General features: G+C 42.6%; 1 pseudogene; it reads left to right on the top strand.

Annotated features, from left to right (window-relative positions):
• Positions 1-16,010: 16,010 nt before the first annotated feature.
• On the top strand, positions 16,011-16,118 carry LOC134347404 (U2 spliceosomal RNA; annotated as a pseudogene).
• The last annotated feature ends 299 nt before the right edge of the window (positions 16,119-16,417 follow it).

Here is a 16,417-nt window from a genome sequence, read left to right as displayed (position 1 = left end):
GCTGGGTTTCATGGTTTCAGCATGGTTATCTTCTGTTCCAGATACCTTGCTATTTTCAGTCAGAATACCTGTACCATCCTTTTGACCTTGTCAGTCAGGCATGGCAACAAAGCTGGATTGATTAAACTGCTGTGGGTTGGACTACAAGGTGCTTGTCTCAAGCACAGAGAGATGGTCAAGGAGGACTTTGAAGTTTTCCTGTCAGCAAGTATTGATTGCTTTACTGTTCTTGATAGGTTCACATCTCCTCTAGGCCTTAGTGAGGTGAAGCCTTGGGTGTCTGGGCTGCAACGGATCTTGGCAGGGTTAACAACCCATGAATGTCATGGCTGTTAGTGAGATCCTGGGCCTTTTTACTCCACTTACCATCTGAACCTTATGTTCCAAGTTTTCTGCTGGATCTTTGCCTTCACGGGCTTGTAAAACTGTCTCTCTTCCCTTGCGGAATGGTGGAGCATTCATACTGGAAATTTATTATACTTGTGAGTCATTGGCTTCACCATCCCCTAGTAAATTTCTCCAAAAAAAATGTACCTGGTTCCTCACAAATGGAATTTTTTTTCCAAAGATGTCAATTATGATGACCTCAGGGCAACCCTGAGTGGTGGGCACTGTGCAGCTCCTGCTGACAGGCAGTGATGTGTTGTTTACCTCTGAGGGTTATTTGGGAGTGTTGACGTTAGCCATCTTGCAGCACAGTTTCTATGAGTGATGTTTTGCAGCTTGGTTGATAGAGATGATAGATTAGGCAGTAGTCTGTCCAACAGACATCATTAACGGTTCAAAGGACCATCTTATTATCAAAGTATGTATGCAGAATACAACTCTGAGATTCATCTTCTCCAGACAGCCATAAAATAAGGAAAAAGTATGGAAGTCATTGAAAGAAAATACATCAAACCCCCCCCACATGAAAAAGAAACAAAACCCGCAAGCTCCAAACCCCCGAACCCCTTCCTTGTACAATAACTAACAGATTGCCCACCTAGACAAAGCAGCTAAAATATCAAACCCTGAGCCCCCTCCACACAAAAATAAAACAGTGACAATAACATCAAACCCCCAATCACTTCCTCACACACAAAAATCTACAGGTCACTCCCATGGAAAAACACCAACACAAATATCAGACCCCAAATCCCCAACCCCTCACTCACCCAAAAAAGTAACATATCACCCACCCACAAATCTGTAACAAGAAAGAAAACACAGAAAACCAAAGGAGACCAATATAAGCTACAGCCCACATCAATATTCACATGTGCCTTGGAATTTCAAAAATAGCCTTCATCAACATCGAGAACAGCAGCTCGAACTCAGACCTTCCATGGGGCCTTCATCTGCTGAGATGCGGCCTCCTGACCTCTGTCCATTATGTTGAGGGCAAAGTGGTTAACCCTGCAGTTCTTTGCTCAGGTGTTGTATTATCTTAACAGGTGCTAGTGCTTGGATGGGGTGGGGAACTGCCACTGGATCTTCTGATTTGTTTATGTGACAAAACAGTGTTGTTCATAATGAGGCTCTGCTCCAAACACTTTGTCAGGAGAAGAACCCTTTCTGAGCTACCCTTTCCTAATCCTACATTCAAATTGCCCAGGAGCAGTGTACATACATCTATTGATGCTTCTGGACGCATCTTCAGTGATGTTCCTGGAATCATCGGGTGTTTCGGGTCTTTCAACATCATACAACCTCCTCCAGGTGACCCAGCCGGGGCTGATCAGACCCCAGCTTGTGTCCGGATGGCTAGCTACTTATGACTCGATGGCTCCCCTCTTTGGAGCCACAGCCATCTTGAGGCCCTCTCTGCTGCATCAGTGGTACTGCGGATGGCTCTCCTCTTCCTCTCTCCCTCGATGCCCAAAATGCTGAAGGCTCTAACTAAAGAATGGGCTACGAATCCCCTACAACCAACCTCCACTGGGAGACACCTCGCTCTCCATCCAGCCTGCTGACAGTTGCTGACCAGTCCTGCGTACTTGGAGAGCTTCCTTTCAAAGGCCTCTTCCAAGCTATCTTCCCATGGGACTGTCAGCTCCAGCAGCACCACTTGCTTAGTAGACTCAGACACTAGAACAATGTCTGGTCGCAGGGTGGTGGCTGCGATATGGTTGGGGAACTTCAGCTGCCCTTCGAGGTCCACCAACAGCTGCCAGTCCCTTGCAGAGGTCAGAATGCCTGCAGATGTTCTTTTGGCAGGTATTGGCTGCTCCCCAGCTCTGACAAAGGCAATGGTCTGCTTGGAGGTTCGGGACCGCTTCGCCCACTCAACTCCTGCGCTGATGGCTTCAGCGATGGTCTTCAGGACCTGATCATGCCTTCACCTGTACCGTCCCTCACCAAGTGCCCTTGCACAGCCGCTGTGGATGTGCTCCAGGGTTCCTCGCTTGGAGCACAGTGGGCATGCAGATGACTCTGCCTTGCCCCATGTGTGCAGGTTTGATGGGCTTGGAAGCACATCGTACATAGCTGGATGAGAAATTGGATGCGGTGTGGTTCGGCTTTCCAAAGATCAGCCCGGCGGAGGACCCTGATCTTCTTTCGTAGTATGCACATCAGCTGGGCCAAGCCAATGCGCTCCTCTTCTCCTGCCTCCTTGTATTGGGACTTCAGTGCTTTCATCTCCTGCCTGATGTTGTGGATCCTCAATGCTCTTTGGTTCTTCGAGTAAGATGTTTTGGAGCCTTCCTTCTCCTCTTCTCCGAACCGTTCAGCTGCGATACTGACGATAATTGTTGTCATGGCTTGCAGCTTCCTATCAACCCCTCCCTTCGCCGTTGCCTCCAGAATCTGGTTAACATCTTCATCAAACTGCTTCCACAGTGAAGTCATGTTAGCTGCAGGCCATTTGATCCGCCTCCTGTTAGACTTCATGTTCGAGGGATTAGGATTAATTTGCAGATTAGTTTTTGTAATACTGGGAATTGTGGAGATTATTTTTAGGCAACGTAACGAAACACCAATATAAATGTTCAGAAAATTTGCAATAGTGATGTTGGTTGAGAGCTCAACATTGGTCAGAATTCTGGGAGAACTCGGCTCCAGTTCTTCTCATAATTCGTGAGGGTTAGTGAGGCGGGAGGAGAAGATGGCGGCGCGGCACAGCGCGCGCAGCCTCTCCGGTGAAATGATATTGTATTTATTAAACAGGGTACTGTGCACAATTCTGATTTGATGGAGACAGCCATGAGAAGCACGGAGGAACAGTTGGAGAAACTTCTGAAATGCCTGGTTCACTGCCGCTGCTAATGTGCGATCGAGAATCTCCAGAGGGAAGGCCCCAAAATCCCTGGCTTTGCCTGCTGTTGGTGGCCGGGGCTGGGATCAAAGCGCTCAGCGGAGATGGTGTTTGGTGCTCGGTGTCGGAGGGCTGGTCAGAGGCTCAAAGTTTTCGGACGACTCAGAGTTGGACTGTGGTCAGGCATGGCAGGGAGAGTTTTCTTCCCTCTCCTGTCTACGTGAGATGTGGGACTTTCGAGAGACTTTGAACTTTTTTACCGTGCTCATGGCCTGTTCTTCATCAAGTTACGGTATTGCTTGCACTGTTGTAACTATATGTTATCATTATGTGTTTTTTTTTCAGTTTTTCAGTCTTGGTCTGTCCTGTGTTTCTGTGATATCACACCGGAGGAATATTGTATCATTTCTTAATGTATGCATTACTAAATGACAATAAAAGAGGACTGCGTGTCCTCATAATCTAATCTAATTCCAGTTCACACCCATATAACGGCTAGAATAGAGCAGCAGTCTCCGAGTGCTAAGGTGGAATGCCCTCCCAGATGACATGCTCAAATTTCTGGAGTGAGGAGGAATTCATAACCTTCTGACCCTGTGGAAAAATGCCATCCATCTCCTTTCTGTCATCCTCCATCAGTCTCTCCTCATTTTCCCCAGGGAAAGTTTAAACCTTCATTCAAACAGACATAGACTAATCAAGGACAATCAACACAGATTTGTTTTCTGGCTAACTGGCTAACAAAGCCGAGGAAAGAGGACCGGGTCGAGACAACAGAGACTTTTGGAGAAGAGGAGTTCGGTGGGTAATACCGTTCCGGCTGATCGGAAGTGCACCAAGAGCGGTAAGCGTAAAGGAGTTGGGTGCTTACTGATCTGGTTAACAACGGATGGTGCAATCCGGGGTATATTACGATCGAGGAACATGTTTGTAGACCGGATATTGAACTTTTTACTGTTGGACTTCGGCCACATTCCACTGTGATACAACACTGGCGGCACGGGAGGTCGTTCCTGCCTGTGGCCATCGAACGTGCAGCTCCTCCCGTGGAGGGTCAGACACCCTGAGCCAATAGACTGGTCCTGGACTTATTTTCCTTCTGGCATAGTTTGCATTTTGTTGTTTGATTGTTTGTGGTTTTTGTATTGCTATATTTACACTCTATTCTTGGTTGGTGCGTCTGTAACGAAACCAAATTTCCCTCGGGATTAATAAAGTATATCTATCTTTCTACCTATTGACTGAAGACTCCACAGACTGCAGAAGTTGGAATCTGGAGTGAAAATAAAACAGGTGAAAGAAATCTATTTGAGAACATAGCAAGTAGTATCGACAGGGACGGTGAGTTTGATGTGGCTATATAGATTTCAGAAAGGTTTTTGATGAAGCTCCACAAGACAGTATTGTCAACAAACAAGTAAAAGTCCGTGGGATCCAAGGGAGAATCGTTGCCAAGGAACATAAAGTAATGACTGACAGTTGATTTTGTGACTGGAAGACTGTTACCAGCGGGGTTCCATAGGGTTCAGTAAGTGTAACTTAGATAAGTATAACGGCTTAGTAAAGAAACTTGCAGATGACGTAATAATGAAGTTGACAGTGAAGTGGAAAATTTTGGACTGCAGGAAGTTGTAGACGGTCCATTTTCAGAAAAATTGCTATCGGAATTTGCAATTGAAGAAAAGCTGCAGAAGGCTGCAAACTCAGCCAGCTCCACCATGGGCACTAGCCTCCTCGGCACTGAGGACGTCCTCAAAAGGCAATGCTTCAGAAAAGCAGCATCCATTGTTAAGGATCCCCATCACCCAAGACTTTCTGTCTTCTCATTGCTACCATCCTTCAAAATCATTTACCCCAGTATAGACTAGAACAAAAGAAATAATCCAGCAATTAGCTTTACTATTTCAATTTGAGAGTCTTTTACGCTATTGAACAGATAAAGAGCAACATTCTCCTAACTGCACATCAGTGAAATATCACAGAGGCTCCATCCATTAGCCTGATCTGCTGCACCCTTCTAGCAGTGTACGTTACCATTTCACTCTCCCAGTTAAACTTTTCAATCATTGAAATGGCGACACTGTGAAACAGTAACAAAGAAAGCAGCCGTCCCCCGAAAACAGAGAGAAGTTTATAGACCATTCCCTGGGGAGGAGTTTCTACTGGTTTATAGAAACAATCAGCCAGGTTAATTTTGACGTGACTGGGGGCAAAAACAAACAGCTGAAGATCGGTTTAAAAATGTTGTTCAGGTGACGGTATTAGTTTTTGCTTAGAACTATATGCATGCGGATATACAGGAAGCAGGCAAAAATTCCTCTGGAATTTGAAGTGGGATAATCAACTTTCTGAAGGGACTCTGATAAATACACAAATGAGAAAATAGCAAAAGGATGTGATGTATCGTCATTGATGCATGCAAAATTTTTGGAGGGCTTAAGTGGGTAGATGCTGGCTGGAACAGGTAGAAAGTAGTAGAAGTACTGGTCAAGGATAATTGGTTCATGTAAATTTATCTTCTGCCAGAAGGCCATTCGGCCCATCCTGCCTGATCTGGTAAAAGTTTCTTTGTAATCAAAATAAACTATACATAATAAAAAATTACAAGAATAAAGCATGCAATAACTTTTGTTCCTTGTATTCATAGTCAATGCTTTCAGTAGTGTACTATTACATTCCTACATGTCAATAGCACCACTGCCTCTCATATAGTCCTCCAGTCAAAAAGAGCTACCTGGCCCAATACTACCTTCCAGTACTTGTTCTATAGCTCTGCAGGACACAGCTATTCAAGAGCACATTAAAACACATTTAATTAATGAGAGTTTCTTTCTCTAGCATACTTTCAGGTAGTGAATGATTACAGGAAGGATGTTTCCTTGACTAAGTAAACCAGAAGTAAAAGTTACAGGTCCTATATAAAGTTTTATTGTTTTACAAAATTGAATCACAGTAGATTTAACTTGGCTTTTATTGACACTAATCAACAGAAAAAGATTATTTCGTGTCAAAGTGAAAACAGATCCCTACAAAGTGATCTAGGTTAATTAGAAGTAAAAAACACAAAATAATTGATTGCCTAAGTATTCACCCCCTTTAATCTGGCTCAACAAATCATCACTATGCAGCCAGTTGGTTTTCGAAGTCACATTGTTAGTTAAATGGAGATCACCTGTGTGCAGTCAGGAATTTCAATTGATTGTAGTAAAACAATGCCTGTATCCGAAAGGTCCAACAGCTGGTGAGTCAGTATCCTGGCAAAACCTACACCATGAAGACAAAAGAACATGCCAAGCAACCCCATGAAAAGTGCAAATCTGGAGATGAATACAGTACAAGAAAGTTTCCAAGTCACTGAATATCCCTTGGAGTACAGTAAAGTCAATCATCAAGAAATGGAAAGAATATGACACAGCTGTAAATCTGTCTAGAGTAGGCCGTCCTTTAAAAACGGAGTGACTGTGCAAGAAAGGGACTAGTGAGGGAGGCCACCAAGAGATCTATGACAACTAAACGTGAAGTGGTTCATTTCGGTAGGTCAAATTTGAAGACAGAATATAATATTAATGGCAAGACCCTTGGCAGTGTGGAGGATCAAAGAGATCTTGGAGTCAATGTCCATAAGACACTCAAAGCTGCTATGCAGGTTGACGGTGTTAAGAAGGTGCACAGTGTGGTGGCCTTCATCAACCGTGGGATTGAATTCAAGAGCCGTGAGGTAATGTTAACTTGGTTAGACCCCACTTGGAGTACTGTGTTCAGTTCTGGTCATTACAGGAAGGATGTGGATACTATAGAGAGAGTGCAGAGGAGATTTACAAGGATGTTGCCTGGATTGGGCACGAGGGGCATAGTTTTAAGGTGTTTGGAAATGGGTACAAGGGGAAATCAGAGGTAACAGAGTGGTGGGTGTATGGAATGCACTGCCAGTGAAGGTGATAGAGGTGGATACAATAGGGTCTTTTAAGAGATTCTTAGATAGGTACACGGAGCTTAGAAAAATAGAGCGCAATCCGGTAGGGGAATTCTAGGCAGCTTCTAGAGTAGGTTACATGGTTGGCAAAACATTGTGGGCCGAAGGATCTGTAATGTGCTGTAGATTTCTATGTTCTATGTTCTAACTCTGGAGGAGTTACAAGCTTCAGTGGCTGAAATGGGAGAGATTGCGCATTCAACAACTGCTGCCTGGGTGCTTCACCAGCCACTGCTTTATAGGAGAGTGGCAAAGAGAAAGCCACTATTGGGGGGAAAAAACTAACATAAAATCTCAACTAGGGTTTGCCAGAAGGCATGTGGGAGACTCAGGAGTCAGCTGGAAGAAGGTTCTATGGTCTGATGAAACCAAAATTAAGCTTTTTGGCCATCAGACTAAATGCTATGTTTAGTGTAAGCCAAATACCATACATCATCAAAAACACACCATCCCTACTGTGAAGCATAGTGGTGGCTGCATCATGCTGGGGGATGCTTCACTGCAGCAGGCCCTGAAAGGCTTATGAGGGTAGAGGGTAAAATGAATGCAGCAAAATACAGGGAAATCTTGGAGGAAAACCTGATGCAGTTTTGCACCTGATGATCAGATGTGCAAAGCTGACAGAGGCCTATCCACACAGACTTAAGGCTGTAATTGCTGCCAAAGCTGCATCTACTAAATACTGACCTGAAGGAGTTGAGTAATTATGCAATCATTTTTTTTGTGTTTAGGAATTGTAATAAATTTAGTCCAATTTGTATAAATGTGTTTTCACTTTGACACAAAAGAGTCTGTACTGTTGATTGGTGTCGAAAAAGCCAAATAAAATTGGCTGTGATTCAATGTTGTAAAACAGTAAAGCATGAAAACCTCCAAGAGGAGTGAATACTTTTTATAGGCTCTGTACATAAGGAATTTTAGGACCAAAATGAGGAATCAGAATCAGGTTTCATATCACCAGCATATGTCATGAAATTTGTAAATTTTGCAGTAGCAGCATAATGATAATAGAGAGAAAAAACTAAATGTCAAAAAGTATAATATAAAATAGTTAAATAAGTCGTGCAATAGAAAAAAAAAGTAGGGAGGTAGTGTCCATAGGTTCAATGTCCGTTCGGAAATCGGGTGGCAGAGGGGAAGGAGCTGTTGGTAAATTGCTGAGTGTGTGCCTTCAGGCTTCTGTACCTCCTTCCTGATGGTAGCAATGAGAAGAGGGCATGTCCTGGGTTGTGGCGGTCCTTAATGATGGATGCCACCTTTCTGAAGCACTATTCCTTGAAGATGTCTTGGATACTACAGAGGCTAGGCCCATGATGGAGCTGACTAGTTTTACAACTCTCACTTCGATCCTGTGCAGTAGCCCTCAACCCCACCCCCCAATACCAGACAGTGATGCACCCAGAAGAATGCTCTCCACAGTACATCTGTGAGTGTTTTGGAGACTTAACAAATTTCCTCGAACACCTGATGAGATATAGCCGCTGTATTGCCACCATTATAGCTGCATCAATATGTTGGATCTCGATTAGGTCCTCAGAAATATTGACTCTCAGGAACTTGAAATTGCTCACTCTCTCCACTTCTGATCCCTTTATGAGGACTGCTGTGTGTTCCTGTGCCTTACCCTTCCTGGAGTTCACAGTCAGTTCGTTTGTCCTACTGACGTTGAGTTGCTGCGACACCACTCAACTAGGGGGTGTATCTCACTCTTGTATGCCCTCTCGTCACCACCTAAGGAGAAATTTCTTCAGAGGATTGCCAACCTCTGGGGTTTTCTGTCCCAATGAGTCACATTCAAAGAGGAAATTGGTGGAATTCTGGTAGGATATGGGGCAGGGCAGTAGATGTGTGTGTTAACACCATAAGACATGGAAGCCAAATTAGGCCATTTGATCCATCAAGTCCGCTCTGCCATTCCATCATGGCTGATTTATTATTCCTCTCATCTCTATCTCCTGCCTTCGCCCCTTAACCTTTAATGCCATTACTAATCAAGAATCTAACAACTTCTGCTGTAAATATACTGAATGTCTTGCCCTTCACAGCTGTTTGCGACAATGAGTTCCACAAACTTATCACCCACTGGCTAAAAAAAATTCCTCCTCATATCTGTTCTAAAGGGATGTCCTTGCATTCTGAGGCTGTGCCCTCTGGTCCTAGACTTCCCCATACAGAAAAATCCTCTCTGTCTATGCCTTTCAATATTCAATAGGTTTCAATCAGAGTCCCCCTCATTCTTCTAAATTGCAGTGAGTACAGTCCTAGAGCCATCAAACACTCGTCATCAGTCCTGTTCTTGTTGAAAAATGGGCAAGAGGCCTGTTCTTATAAAACATATCGTCTTTACTAATCTTCAACAGAAGCTGCAAATCTGAAAGCTATGTGGCCTATTGAAAATTATAACCTTTGAAGCAAAATAGCAGGTTCCAAACTTCAAGGCTAAAAATAATGATATAGAAAAATTATGGATCTGGATAGAGATTGGCCTCAATAATTACTTTTAGAAATAAACTCAGCTGTTTTTGAAATAAAAGAAACTCAGAAGATGAGTTAAACTTTGAAATCTTGTGATGGACTATGATCCACTACCCACCACCTTCCTAACATTATGCCCACACATACGACAGTCTAAAGAAAAGTACCAAACATAAGATCTTAGATCGAGTAGACAGAGAGAAAGCTGTGGATTTAGGATAAGCAAGTATTGTGAGTTCTGATTGCATGCCTTTGTATGCATATGCGTGAGCTGTTTAGACCATAAAACAATACGACCATAACGCTTCTTATGTGAGCTGTTTCGTGTCAGCAGCAGAAATTATCTGTGGTTCAATAGTTCATTGGTCTTGTGTTCTGTTACATATCTGCGTGGGTCAACAGGGATATACTTATATAATAACAAAGGGAGGGTTCTTAGTGCTCTGCCTGGACTTTCCAGAAATGCACTGGCAGTCACGCTTATGTGGGTGGTTTGCGCTTCAGAAATGGCATTTGAGAGGATCTAGTGAATTATACATAAGGCTTTGAAGTAACTAGTTGGGAACAGTGTTCAGTTGAAGGGAATTTTTGAAATTTGAAAAGGAAAGAGAAGGAGATAGTGCAGTGTAGTGTAATAGCCAGTGCTAAGAAGTGTGTGACAAGATGAGATAGAATCAGTAATGAAAATCATATAGTAATAAAACAGGGCCAAAGCAGGGAAGGAAAATGGTAAAGTCAAAATTAAGGGCTCTTTATCTCAATGCATAAAGCACTCATTACAAAAATAGATGAATAAGCAGCTCAGATATAAATTATATATATAAAAATAAGCCTGAAACGTCGACTGTACCTCTTCCTATAGATGCTGCCTGGCCTGTTGCGTTCACCAGCATTTTTTGTGCGTGTTGCTTGAATTTCCAGCATCTGCAGATTTCCTCGTGTTTGCGTTTTCAAATATAAATTACTCTATTTTATCTAATAGTTGTTACAGAGATGTGAATGCAAGCTAACTAGTGTTGGGAACTGAGTACATTCAGCAACAAGAGTTTTTTTTTCAGAGATGCAGCTCGGGAACGGACCCTCACAGTGCAACAAGCACAAGCCACCCAGTTGCACGCATGTGACCAACTAACCCACTAACCCATATCTCTTTGGAATGCAGGAGGAAATCGGAGCACCCGGAGGAAACCCACACGTTCACGGAGAGAACATACGAACTCCTTGCAGGCAGTGGCAGGAAGTGAACCTGGATCGCTGGCACTGCAAAGCATTGTGCTACCCACTATGCTGCAGTGCCGCCCATAATCTGCCGGAGAAACTCAGGGGTTTGAGCAGAATTTGTGGGAGGAAAAGAATTGTCAAGGTTTTGAGTTGAAGTCTCTGAGTTTCTCCAACTTGTTGCTGCAGATTCTAGTATCTGCAGACTCTTGTGTCGCAGTGGGAACTGAATATTCTAGTGCTGTAATAGAGACAGAAAGAATGGAAAAGGAGGATGATGGAGAAGGCACTGATAATAAAGGAGGAGATGAGAATACTGGTGAGATATGGAATAATGGACAACAGAATGTACTGGTGTCCTCAGTAAATTATTCCGCAGTCCATCAATCCAAGAATAATTCTGCAAAGTTCAAGGTAAATTTATTATCTAAGTACATTTATTTCACCATACACACAGGCATACTCAGTAACTCTATAATGGAATAATACCCGTAATAGAATCAATGAAACACCATAACAACTTGGCCAATATCGAGAACATGAACAAGAGTCTTTGAAGGTGAGCCCAAAGGTTGTAGGAACATTTCACTGATGGGGCAAGAGCCTGATAGCTGAGGGGTAATAACTGTTCCTGAACCTGGTGGTGGTGTGAGCCCTGACACTCCTGTACCTTCTTTGTGATAGCAGCAGCGAGAGGAGAGCTTGTCCTGGGTGGTGGGGGTTCCTCGTGATGGATGCTGCTTTCCTGGTGTAGATGTGCTCAGTTGTGGGGAGGGTTTTACCTGTGCTCAGTTGTGGGGAGAGTTTTACCTGCGCTCAGTTGTGGGGAGGGTTTTACCTGCGCTCAGTTGTGGGGAGGGTTTTACCTGTGCTCAGTTGTGGGGAGGGTTTTACCTGTGCTCAGTTGTGGGGAGGGTTTTACCTGTGATGGAATGGGCCCTATCCACTACTTTTAGCAGGGTTTTACATTCAAAGGCATTGATGTTTCCATACCAGGCTGTGATGCAACCGGACACTATACTCTACGCTATATATCTATAGGAGTCTGTCAAAGTTTTAAATGTCATGCTGAATCTTTGAAAACTCCTGAGGAAGGAAAGGAGCTGCCGTGCTTTCTTTGTAATTGCTCTTACAAAGGAAGTGCTGGGCCCAGGACAGGTCCAGCGAAATAATAATACCAAGGAATTTGAAGTTGCTTCCCCTCTCCATCTCTGATCCTCTGAGGACTGACTCAGAGACCTCTGGTTTCCTTCTCCTGAAGTCAATAATCTGTTCCCAGGACTTGCTGACGTTGAGTAAGAGGTTGTTGTTATGGCACCACACAACCAGATTTTCAATCTCCCTCATACATCCTGATTCGTCACCACCTTTAATTTGGCCTACAATCAGCAAACTTGAATATGGCATTGGAGCTGTGCAGAGCGAGTAGAGCAGGGGGTTAAGCACACAGTTTTGTGGTGCACCAGTGCTGATGGATATTATGGAGGAGATGTTATTGCCAATCTGAACTGATTGGGGTCTACAAGTGAGAAAATCAAGGATCTAATTGCACAATGAGGTATTGAGGCCAAGGTCTTGAAGCTTATTTATTAGCTTTGAGGGTACGCTGGTATTAAATGCTGAGCTGTAGTTGATAAAGAGCATCCTGATGTATACACCTTTGCTGTCCAGATATTCCAGGGTTGAGTGAAGAGCCAGTGAGATGGCATCTGTTATGGACCCGTTGCTCTGATAGGCAAACTGGAGTGATTCTAGTCACTTTTCAGGCAGGAGTTGATATCTTTCATCACCAACCTCTCAAAATACTTTGTCACTGTGGATGCTTCGAGAAGATGGTCAATAAGGCAGGTTACCATGTTCTTCTTTGGCTCTGGTATAATTGAAGCCTGCTTGTAGCAGGGGGTAACCTCAGACTTCTGAAGTGAGACTTTAAAGTTCCCAGTGAACACTCTAGCCTGTTGATCAGCACAGGTCTGTAGTACTTGGCCGGGTACCCCGTCTGGGCCGTATGCTTTTTCTGGGTTCACCCTCCTGAAGGTTGCTCACATGTCAGCCTCAGAGACTGAAATCACAGGATCATCGGACGCAGTGGGAGTTCATGTTGGTTCCTCCAAGTTTTGATGGTCAAAGCAAGCACAGGAAGTTCATCTGTCAGTGAAGCCGTTGTTTGATAATGTTTATCGAAATTATTGTGATAATTATAAGAGCTTCTCTTTGGTTAAAGAATGCAAATCAAAGTAGGCAAAGTAATCTTCTCCATGTATTGGTGGAATTTATTAAAAGCAATTGCTTAGAGATGTACACTGTGGACCCAACTTGGGAAGAAGTCCTTTTAAATGTGGTCAAGTATAAAGAGATAGAATTAATTAGTGTCCTCTGGAGGTGAATAATTGGATATGATGGAATTTTGAAAAATAAGTTCAAGAGTGACCAAGTTATTTGTGTAATCAGTCTTCAATAACAGCCAGATACATGGGTACGATCGATGAACTGGTCAGGAAAAATTACTTGGAAAGGTGTTGTGGTAGAAAAGCAATCAAGTCTAGTTGAGTTTGTATAAACACGTAAAAACACTTATCTATACGTATGTGCACAATGGATTCTGGGTAATTGGGCCATTGGTTAATTAATGCAGCTGCTTCTTTGGGACAACCCTTGAGGAACAAAAACAAATCAGGTAAATAGCTGGAATTCCCATTGTTTATTTGGGACACTGTGGCTCAACTGGGGCAGGGAATTGTTGCTGAGCATTTTCTAACGCACCTCGTGTGGGTGTTAGGCATTACACTGTGCTTGGAGTAAACAGTTTTTAAATAGTGTCACTTATGTGTTTGTATTCAAAAGGCAGTGATTTTTTTTGGTCACTAATCATTGGCAAATAATAAACAGTAAGACAATTCAGAACTGTTTAGCTCATTGTGGTTTCAAGCACTCAGGCTTGGAGATGCCAGAAATGGCCAGGAGTGAAAATGAAACAATTTCACTGCTTCAGCAAGTTAGGAACTATGAAGAATTTGAGAGTTTCAACAATTATCTTGAATGTTACAATTAAAATGAAGATTTTGGAGGATGCAATCATTAAAAGCACCGTTTGAAGGCAGCCCACTATCTGTACTAGGTGTCTGGACTGATTTTCTTCATTTGCAGTTAATCACAAGAATACGCCAGTGTATACTGAATGAATTCCTTCTTCGATAACTGTTCAGATCTAATACATAGCTTTATAGTACTGTAGTAGTTTTGATAATGGTCTAATTTATTCTGTATTTCATTTAAATACCTAATTTTTTTACTTAGTTAAATGATAGTTTGTCTTTTTTATACTTTTTTTAAACCTATTTCCATGAAACTTTGGCTAATTGGAGCAGCCGCTTAATTGGACCAGAATGTACTGGTCCCGATGTGTCCCAACCAACCAAGGTAATGCAGCAACTCTGCTGTTGGCTTTCCAATGAACCAGTGAACTAGACTTGCAATATTCTACATTTACCAACGCCTGGCAGAGTCTTGCGACCACAAGAAAAACATCCAAAATAATCACTCGCACTGTCATGGACTTGTGTACAGTTGTTGTGCCAAGTAAAACAGTACAGAGCTCCAGCTCCATTGCTATCAAGCAACTCACTGATGGGGTAGACCTGCAGGACTTTATGTTCTTAACATCCAACCGAATCTTATGATCTTAGAAAAGATATAAAGTATGAACACTTACACTTTTGATTGGACCTGGCATGGCCGCTGCCTGAAAATGCTGAAATTAATTATTAAAAACATGATGACAGCACTTGGAAAGACTGAGTACAGTTACATTGAAAACATGGTATTACAAAGGGAAATTATATTTACCAAATTTTTTCGAGCTTTTTCATCTTGTATTAGTGAGATCAATAAAAAGCGACCCAGTAGCCACAGTGTGTTTGGATTTCCAAAGGCTTTTGAAAAGGTGCCACATGAACGATTAGTGCAAAAAGTAAGAGTTTAGTGGGCTGATGGAAACATGAGTAGTGGGTTGGTTAACGCACTGAAAACAAGGGTTAGAAGTGAACAGGCCATTTTCAATATACAAAGTCGTAACTAGTGGGATGATTTCATGATCAGAGCTGGGCTCTCAGCTATTAATGATTAGGGTGAGGATTAAGTACAATAAATGCACGATGTATCCAAATGATCAGTAATCTGATAAACAGTAAGCTCCAAGGAGAACACATGAATAAATAATAATAAATAAGGCAAGAAAGCAGATTAAATAGAGATGGCCAAAGGACTGTAATACAGGAAATGTATGAGGATAACTATTTTGGTGGAAGTGGAACACGTTTAAGTGGTGCAAAAGATTTAAGTGTGAGTGCCCTTGAAGATTAAACATGGAAAGTTAGCATTTCAGATTCAACAAGTAACTGGGAAGCAATTGAAATGTTGGTCTTTGTTATGAAAGAGATAGAATACAAGAACGGGGAAGTTTTGCTGTAACAGTACATGACGACATTGAAAGCACAGCTGAATTATTGTATTTGGTTTGATCTCCTTATTTAAAGGGCATACCTTCCTTTAAAATAGTACATTGAGAGTTGTCTTATGTGGCGAGATTGAACAGAATGGGCCTATGTTCTCAAGACATTAGAATAATAAGAGTTGAACACGCTGAGGCTGAGTGGCCTGTCAGGTCTAGGGGAAGAAAATCTCAAGACTCATTTGCACTGGGAATTCTTTTTCACAGACTATTTGGAAGTTTTGGAATTTTTGTTTGTCCCAAAGAGTTATGAAGGCTGAGTCATTAAGAATATTCAATGGTAATCAAGAGTTCTGGGAATCAGGCAAATAAATGAACATGAGGCCAAATATCAGATCAGACAGAATGACTGAGAAGGAACTTTGTGGCCTACACTTCTCCTGATATTTTTATGTTATGATCTTATAGAATGCTCATAAACCCGGTTCCATGATAAATTATGGTTCTTGTGGCATCATCTGTCTTTCAATTAACTTAGACCTACACCCTATGTGCTCTCTGCACTGAGGTAAATTGGTCTTTGCTGTTTAGCCTGGGCTTCTCACAATTCTAAAGACCTCAGTTAAATCCTTCTTCAGTCTCCAATCCCACCCTGGACCGTTTCTCAGCCTCTTGGCTAGGATCAAGTGTAGTATTTGTTCTTATGAATTTAATACCTATCAGGGCAGCATGGTACTGTAGCGGTTAATGTAATGCTACTACAGCGCCAGCGATGCAGGTTCAATTCCCGCTGCTGCCTATAGGTTCTCCCTGTGATCGTGTGTGTTTCCTCCGCGTGCTCCGGTTTCCTCCCACATTCCAAGGATGTACGGATTAGTAGGTTAATTGGTCACGTGGGTGTAATTGGATGGTGCGGGGTTCACTGGGCCAGAAGGTTCTGTTACCATACTGCTTCTCTATAAATAAAAAAAATAAAATAATTCCCCGGGTCCAACACCATCTTCATAAAGCTTCTCTGCATCATCTTGAGTACTGTGACTTTCCAGATTTCCAGTGTCCTCTG

Source organism: Mobula hypostoma, chromosome 5 (assembly GCF_963921235.1).
Source record: "Mobula hypostoma chromosome 5, sMobHyp1.1, whole genome shotgun sequence".
Lineage (NCBI taxonomy): Eukaryota > Metazoa > Chordata > Chondrichthyes > Myliobatiformes > Myliobatidae > Mobula > Mobula hypostoma.
Note: the sequence above shows the minus strand (reverse complement) of the source record. Positions and strands in the feature narration are given on the sequence as shown.